This window comes from Pteropus vampyrus, unplaced genomic scaffold, assembly GCF_000151845.1.
Source record: "Pteropus vampyrus isolate Shadow unplaced genomic scaffold, Pvam_2.0 Scaffold1, whole genome shotgun sequence".
Classification (NCBI taxonomy): Eukaryota; Metazoa; Chordata; class Mammalia; order Chiroptera; family Pteropodidae; genus Pteropus; species Pteropus vampyrus.
The window spans coordinates 34,829,140-34,837,617 of NW_011888782.1; the positions used below are offsets into that span (position 1 = coordinate 34,829,140).

The 8,478-nt window shown below is 34.9% G+C and overlaps 1 pseudogene; it reads left to right on the plus strand.

The window, feature by feature from the left end:
- Window positions 1–1,000: 1,000 nt before the first annotated feature.
- Window positions 1,001–1,119, plus strand: LOC111737147 (annotated as a pseudogene).
- Window positions 1,120–8,478: the final 7,359 nt, after the last annotated feature.

Here is an 8,478-nt window from a genome sequence, read left to right on the forward strand (position 1 = left end):
AGCCAGAATGAACTGGGGAGACCAGGCTCATCAATCCCCTCTTTAAAAGTAGCATCCTTTTTAGAGGATTTCCAGGAAACTGTCACATAACAAAAGTTACCATTAAGTAGCACTATTTTAGGTAGGGGGATGGTAAAGGGAGAGGTAAAGGCTTTATTCAAAGACTATCATCCCCAAATCTAAGCGCACTTCTTCTAAAAAAAAGGTGTATATTTTTGTTCTCTTTAGCAAAATAAACAATAAATTGTCTTCCACTCAAAAAAAAAAAAAATTAAAAAATTACCTGCCTCAAGTGTATTGTACCCCTTCCAGATGACCTAGTCTCTTGCCTTCCTCTCAGAGCCACATTTCAGGACGAAATGGCCTTGAATCATTATATCCCCTTTCTTACCTCCAAACACCATACATTTCAAGTCACTTCACTCAGCCTTCCATCCACACTCATCCTCTCCCAGTTCTCCTTCTTTCCCCATCCTTTTGCTGGATCTTTTTGGTCAGATCTTAGATAGTGGTTGTCTCCTCTTAGCGCTCTCTTTACATACTATTCTTGAATACTGACATTCACTCTTTGAAGTCAGCTTATGAACCCAACCCAAATCTTTCTACAGAACTCCAGATTAACATCCCACAACTGGTCATCTCCTAGACAGCCTTCAGTCACGTCAAAATTAAGTCTACAAGACTGAAATATTAACCTCTAATACAAAACTTCTCTTTATTTTTCCCTCCCTAAACTATTCATCCTCTTTTTGGGCCCCCACATCTATAAATGGCATTATTTTCTACTAAGTTAAGGCAAACCATCTCAGACTTGCACTTGACTCCGCTCCTACAACCCAAATGTCACAGTAGCAGATTGAATTCTCCAGAAAGCGCACTCTGACATGGAGGTTAGTGGGCAATAAGCTTAAAGAATGCCCTTGGGACCAACGGCTGTAAAGGACAGGGGAATCAATCAGGATTAAACAGAAGTGAAGTCAAACTTTGATACAGGCCCTTAGTCTTCAGCCATGCCACCCTGAACAAGCCCGATCCTGTCTGATCTTGGAAGCTAAGCAGGGTTGGGCCTGGTTAGTACTTGGATGGGAGACCACCTAGGAAAACCAGGTGCTGTAAGCATAAAAAAAAAAATTAAAATAAATAGGGATTGTAAGCCTTGCAATCTGTGAGATCAACCAAAGGTTGCCTCACCGAAGGAAAAAAAGGTTTGATATAGGCCCAACGACTGCCTCAACTGACTCCGTGGGGAGCTCTGAAGCTAGAGAGACTTTTTAGAGTTATTTTGAAATGGGCCTAAATGGCAAGTCATTTATACTCCCACATATCAGTACCAGCTTATGATTTTCAGGGTCTAGTACAAAATGAAAATGCAGAACTCCTTAAAAATTATTATTTCCAAAAAGGTGACAGAATAGCATTAACCGCAGCACTAGGCCCCTTCTGTGCATGTGGCCCTGTGTGACTTCATAGATCACCCAGACATATAGCTGAGCCTATTCCTCATTAGTCACTGGACGTGGGCAAGTCTCTCTGCAATTGAGACAATCCCTGAAGGAGCTGGCAGCTGAAGGCTGTTTGCCAATGGCACTCCCAACAACTGGAATAACTGAACATCATTCAAGAGTGATCTGGCTATACTACCCAAAGCAATCTATAGATTCAATGCAATCCCTATCAAAATATCAATGGCATTTTTCAGAGAGCTAGAACAAATAATCCTAAAATTTATATAGAGCCATAAAAAACCCAGAATAGCCATGGCAATCCTGAGAAAGAAGAACAAAGTTGGAGATATCACACTACCAGATATCGAACTATACTACAAGTCTACAGTAATCAAAACAGCATGGTACAGGCATAAAAACAGATACATCGATCAATGGAACAGTATAGAGAGCCCAGAAATAAACCCATGCCTATACTCTTACTTAATATATGACAAAGGAGGTAAGAATATACAATGGAGTGAAGACAGTCTCTTCAATAAGTGGTTTTGGGAAAATTGGACAGATACATTTAAAAAAAAAAGAAGCTGGACCATCTTCTTACTCCATATACAAGAATAGACTCAAAATGGATTAAAGACTTAAATATAAGACCCAAAACCATAAAACTTTTAGAATAAATAGGCAGTAAACTCTCTGATATTACTAAAAGGAATTTCTTTTCAAATATATCTCCTAGGGCAAGGGAAACAAAAGAAAAAATAAACAAATGGTACTACATCAAACTAAAAAGTTTTGTACAGCAAAGGAAACCACCAACAAAATAAAAAGACAACCGACTAGGAGAAGATATTCGCTAATGATATATTTGATAAGAGGTTTGGATATATTTGATATCCAAAATTTATAAAGAATTTATACAACTCAACAACAACAAAAAACAAACAATCCAATTAAAAAATGGGCAGAAGACCTGAACAGATACTTCTCCAAAGAGGAAATACACATAGCTAACAGACATATGAAAATGTGCTCAAGGTCGCCAATCATCAGAGAAATGCAAATTAAAACCACAATGAGATATCACCTCACACCTGTCAGAATGGCTATCATCAATAAATCCAAAAACAGCAAGTGTTGGCAAGGATGCAGAGAAAATTGAACCCTCATACATTGTTGGTGGGATTGCAAATTCGTACAGCCGCTATGGAAAACAGTACGGAGATTCCTCAAAAAATTAAAAAAGGATATACCTTTTGACCCAGCAATTGCACTTATGGGTATTTATCCAAAGAAAACCAAAATAATAATTCGTAAAGATCTATGCACTCCAATATTCATGACAGCACAATTTACAACAGCCAAGATATGAAAGGAACCTAAATGCCCATCAACAGGCGATTGGATAAAAAACGTATGGGTCATATATACAACGGAATATTACTCAGCCATTAAAAAAAAAAATGAAATCCTACCATTTGCAAATGGATGGACCTAGAGGTTATTACGCTGAGTGAAATAAGTCAGACAGAGAAAGATAAATGTCATATGATTTCACTTATATGCGGTATCTAAGGAACAAAAAGAACAAACAAATCAAAAACAGACTCACAAATATAGTGGACAATTTGGTAACGGACAGAGGGGAGTGGGGTTGGGAGGATGGGAGAATGGGATTAAAGAAGTACAAATTAGAAGTTGATAGTTGGGCACGGGGAGCATGGCAGAGGGAATGCAGTTAGCATTAATATGATGGCTAAGTAGAGGGCCAGGGGAGGGAGGTAGCAATGGAGGAATCATTTTATGAACATTATAGATGTCTAACCAATGTACTGTATACTTGAAACTAATTTAAATAAATAAATGTATTAAAAAAAAAAGAGTGATCTGGCCCACTGCCTGGGAGAATAGTGCTTTCATGTACAGGCCTCGGTAGTCACCACAAAGACAAAGGCACGAGTAGAGAGAAACTACCTACTTCATTTTAAATTATGTTTGGACTTGACAAAAATTGTGCAAATGATAGAGGAATGCAGAAAAGAAAATTGTTTACACAACTTTTGAAGATTAGGTGTGAATACACAGAAATTTATGTTTTGGGGGGAAAAAAAAGAGTGATCTGGGCATGGATCACAGTATTCACCACAGTCACCAAGCCTGTCAGTTTTATTACCTTGAAATTTCTGGCATCAATTCTCTCTTCTCAACTGATTCTGCCGGTCAACAGAATTAAGGTTCTCATCATCTCTTGCCTTAACTGCTAAAACAGTCTCAAATCTGTTATTTCTCTTTTACTATCCTGGCTTTTACATCCTCCATGACTGAATGAGATTGTCATTTCCATTCTTAATATACTAAATGGCTTTTCATTGCCCATAAGATTAAAATCGAAACTAACATATCCCAAACTGTGTTTCGTAAAACACTAGTCTTCAGAGTAAAAAATAAAATGGGATGCTTGAAAATTTTCTTCTGAGTTATTTCTTAAATATTCATGTACTAAAAATACTAAACCATTTATATGGTTATTTTTATTATTTCATAATAATCACTCGCTCCTAAGGATTGGTGAGTTACAATCCAGAGCTCCAGAAGTAGCAGGAAAAAAATCTCCAAATCAGAGAATGTTTTATTCCATCTACATATTGACCCTTAAACAGCATTTACTACTTAATATCTAGACATACATCATCTTATTGATGATCATCATACATTTTTGCATTTTACATCTAATTTTAATAATATCTGTGATATTATTCAATACTTTTATATTATACATGGATTTTATGAAATATTTTCCTCATTGGATCCACAGATTATAGAAGGAGTTAGTCTGTCATTACCTTTTAGTACTTTTATTCTTTTTACTAATAAATATTTTATTTACTTACATGTTATATACAGAAGTAGTACATGCAAAAAATACAAGCTTCATAACTGTAGAACCTGATTAATTATCATGAAGTCAACGTACTCATGCAAGCACCAACAAACCCAGGAAATGAAATATTAGTCTCTCATAGCCTCCCTTATGTCTTTAGTCACTACTCCTTCCCTCCTCCCCAGAGTTAACCACTAACTAGCTTCTAACAATTTGTGATCTACTTGAATTCAAGTATGACTTCCCTGAGCTCCTGTGAACATCTCATTATTTTGCCAACTAACAGCGGAGTTGGGATTCGAATTTGACCCAGTCTATTTATAATGCCTATGCTTTTGGAATGTTCTAAATGGTGTTTCCATTCCCTGCTGACACAGCAGAATTGCTAAGAGAAGGAAAACATAATTATATCTTCAAATTACAGAAGTTCTCACACTGTACCTTGACAGTAAAGAAAAATACCCTTCACATAGCCAGCAAAATATCTGAATGAAGATGCACATTAAATCATATTGTTTATTAAATAATAAAGCTACCAACTCTAACATCTTTGGATAGATATAAGAACTATATCTGTATATAGAGGAGTGTGTGTAAACACAAATATCTATGTATAATTTGTGTATATAATCCATATCCGCAATGCAATAAAATATATTTTTAAATTTGGCACAAACTCATTTGGCAGTAACACTTGCCCTGAACCTATATGAGGCTAAATATAGTCTTTATTGTATAAATATAATAAATATATTTAGCTGGTGAGATATTAATATTTTGGGGTAAATTATACCATCCCAGACCTCCTTGGTGTGTCATATAACATGGCATATGTATTATATTATCTGATTCTAGAATCAGATGATTTCTAATTTCCGAAACATCTGGTCTCTAAAGTTTGGGCAAGGAATGAGGAATCTCTACAATGAAGATATGGCATCATTGGTATAAGTAAGTTCTCTTCTCCCACTGTCTACCTCAACCAAAAAAAAAAAAAAAAGAAATCTGAAGAAACATAGTAGTGTACACATTGGTTTTTATGTACTTTAAAAAAATATACTGAAGGAAATTGAGACCTACTGAACTATTATAAGCAAAAGAAAAATAATGCAACCAATGTCCTCTTCTACTAAGAGATGACCAAAAAATAAGACTGTGGCATTGGGAAACAATCACCATGCTAAATGGAAAGCTTATAAAATTTCATAGTTTAACAAGCTGCCCTTTTATTATCTCTGCCTAAGAAAGTAAACAGAAGTTTCATTTCGATATCATATATATTTTACTTTAAGACTTTTTGCACATTTGATCATTTCTGAAATTCAAATGTATCTTATAATTAATGTGTACAAATAGTGTATAAGCAAAATAGCTGTGAATAAGTCAGGGATGAACTTTAGAATCACAGTATCTAAAGAAATAAATTATCTCTAGTCATGCTTGAAAATTTTACTTTTTCTACTAGTGGACCATAATTCAATAAAATGACAAAGTATCCATAGGCACTTTGTCAAAAAAGTCACATAATTCCAAATGGTGTGTCTCCGGTTATGAAATTTGATGCATACATACCTATTTCAGCAATCCTTTCATAAAATGTAAATTAGCTTTAGGAATAACTCCCTCCAGTTAACAGGAAAACACATTTATTTATTAAGCACACAATTATGTCATTAAAGTATAAATATTTAAAAGGTCCAGTTAGATTGCAAAAATACCATAATAAAGAGTACCTAACTCTTAATCATTAGATATTGATTATACACATGAAAGTATCTATACATATTTATTTACATATAAATATATGTTTATGTGTAACATTATTATGTGCGTGTTTAAAAGGAAGGTATCACAATGAACATATCATTTTGTACAACTTGCCTTTTAAATTTCTGCATAGTATACAAAGGGTGCCTATTCCACAGATATTTTCCATACAGATGAACATTTTGACCATTACTAATTTTTGTTACTTCAAATGTGTTTCAAAATATCTCTAAAGGGTACATTAAAAATTGGTACATCCTGGTTGCCTCTAGGAAGAACAAATCATAGAACAGAAACCTGAGTTTGAGAAAGACACTTACTTTTCCCTGAACATCCTTTTATACTATTTGAATTTTTTCACATGAAAATAATCAAAACAACAAGTTAAAAAAAATAGATTTAAATACAATATCAGTACTATGTAGTCATTAAAATTAAAAAAACTAAAAGCAAAGTTGCAATGAATTTGCCTTCTGGAGCATATTTTTTGGTTACAATCTACCAAACACTGTGTTAAGAGCTGTACATATATTGCCTCATTTTGCCTCATTTAATCTTTATAGTAATCTTACAAGACAGGTGTTATTTTCCCCACTTTACAGAAAAGGAAATTGAGTGTGAACAAGTTAATTAATTTTCATGAGTCACAGAGAGAGAGAGAGAGAGAGAGAGAATGACAAAACGAGGATTTAAACCACATCTTTCTGGTTCAAAATTTCTTGCTCTCAGCCACTAAAGCTATAATGTTACAACAGCTTCTTCTCCAGAAACTTCTCTTAAACTCTACTGCCTCTGAATGCACTACATCTCTGGAAGTCATTTATAGGATTCTAGCGAACTAGATTTTCTCATTCCCCTGGACTTATGTACATTCTGTTTTTTCTGTTAACATACTTTCCCCTCCTGGTTAATTACTACCCAACCTTCTGTGGTTAATTCAAGTTTCATCTCTTGTAATCTTTTCCTAAACTCGACTGAGATAAATACCTTTTGTCTGCGTTTTGCAACATCCTGTGCTACCAAGATGTTCAAAAAGCTGTTAGATTACCTATGTGCCTCCAAGCAGACAAATCCTTGGGGTCGGGAAATCTAGACATTCCTCATATTATTATTCCCAGTGCTAGTGATATTTAGTATTTATTAGGCCCTCAATGACCAGGTCAAGGACTAATATATGCAAAGTTCTATAGGACGTTAGAAATACTTCAGGGTTTCCAACCTTGGCTGAACACTGTAACTTCAGGAGCTTTTAAAATAGATTATCTAGCTTTGAACTAGAACTAATAAAGCAGAGGATCTATAGGTAGAATTCCACAATCTGCATTATTTAAAAAGCTTTCCAGGTGATGCCAAGTTTGAGAATCTCTGATGTAGTCTACTTGCCTCATTTTATGAAATATGGATATCGAGACTTAAAGAGTTTAAATAACTGGTCAAGATTACACAGACAGAGGTAAAAATGGGACTTGAACCCTAGTCTATTGACTTAACACCTGCTTTACTTGATCACTCAAAAAATATTTGTTAAATGATTCTTATGCGAAAAGCATTGCACTAGGCACTGGAGAAATGGTGGTGTATAAAGTAGACATGGTACCTGTGCCAGAGCTGACATTGTAATGGGAAAGAAAACATTAAACACATGACCTCATAATTAATGGCTTAACTCTGATTGTACTAAGGGAGTACTTGGTGGTATATATACACATAACTGGGGATCTGACTTAGTTTGCGGGGGTAGGTCAAGCGTTGTCAAGTAAGTCTTACTTGAGCTGAGCCCTGAGGAGTATATATACAGAAATAATTAGACTTACTTTTCTCAGTCTAAAATATTCTTGGACTCATAGGCCTTTCTTTTAATATCATATTTCCATTTTGATGACAATCTTAAAAATTAACAGCAACATTTTCTGGATCTTTTATGACTAAATTTTACCCAAAGCTTTAAAAGCCCATGTTGAACATGTGTGTTTTGGATTGAGTTGGCCACAAGTAGTACAACTCTAATTGTCTTAGGAATGTGAAAAAACCAGACTTAATTAATATGCATTATGTTGCATTCCTGACAAGTGAAGATCAAATGCCTATCATGAATGCTGCAAGAATGAAGGTTTCACAGTAGTTCATATAGAGGAAGTGGTGGATGTAGTGCATCATCCCACAGCATCTGTGGACCAGTCATGCTGAACTTCAAAGCACTTGGACTGTGAGAGTCAGGTGTAGTAGGCGCTGTGCAATTTCGACTTCAACTAAGAATCATCTATCCCGCTAAATTAATAATGTGAATTGTTATTTGAAAAAGAATGCAGCAAATTGGTATAAAAATAAACAATGAATAAATAACTTATATATCTCTGGCTCTGGCGATATATACATATATATATA